Raw genomic sequence first — 724 nt, 5'->3', positions numbered from 1 at the left:
CCCTCTCTGTATTCTGTGCCTGTCCGTGGCGCCAGGGCTGTCCTGCACCCAGAGAACTCGGGCAGTTGGAGCTCATCGCGACTCAGGCCACCCGGGCTGGCTTCACGGGCGGTGTGGTGGTGGATTACCCTAACAGTGCCAAAGCAAAGAAGTTCTACCTCTGTCTGTTCTCTGGGCCTTCTGCCTCTCTGCCCAAGGGACTGAGCGAAAATGAGAATGGAGAAGAGGCCACAGAGTCCAAGTTCACCAAGGACAGGGCGCTGCACGGGCTGGCGCGGCGGGGCATGATGAAGAAGAGCCGAGAGTGGGTGTTAGAGAAAAAGGGGCGCCAGCGGCGGCAGGGCAAGGAAGTACACCGGCCGTAAGCGCAGGCCCCGCTTCTGAGCCGCACGTCTGCCCCCGCCACTGACAACGTGGTGCTTCAGAGGAGTTCTATAGTTCTAAGAATATTTTTTCTAAAAAAGTTTCCAAGAGTTGGTTATTTTACTCTAAAATAAACACACACACACACACACACACACACACACACACACACACACACAAAAGATATAGGCAAGGAAAACTGATCATACAAATAGGCATTAACTGTTATTTTCAAAAAACCAATAGAAATTAGTAGTACAATTATCTCAGTATATATATATATATATATTCCTCTTCTTTCTTTTCTCCTTTATCCCATCCCAGTGGTTATTTCCTTTTGAGTAGTTTCTTCCCTTTCACA

General features: G+C 49.0%; 1 pseudogene; it reads left to right on the top strand.

Moving 5' to 3' along the window:
- The window catches only part of LOC101583841, a 966-nt pseudogene extending 582 nt beyond the window's left edge, over window positions 1-384 (top strand).
- The last annotated feature ends 340 nt before the right edge of the window (window positions 385-724 follow it).

The sequence above is a fragment of the Octodon degus genome, unplaced genomic scaffold (genome assembly GCF_000260255.1).
Source record: "Octodon degus isolate 3935 unplaced genomic scaffold, OctDeg1.0 scaffold00015, whole genome shotgun sequence".
NCBI lineage: Eukaryota > Metazoa > Chordata > Mammalia > Rodentia > Octodontidae > Octodon > Octodon degus.
This window is presented reverse-complemented; position numbering and strand designations above follow the sequence as displayed.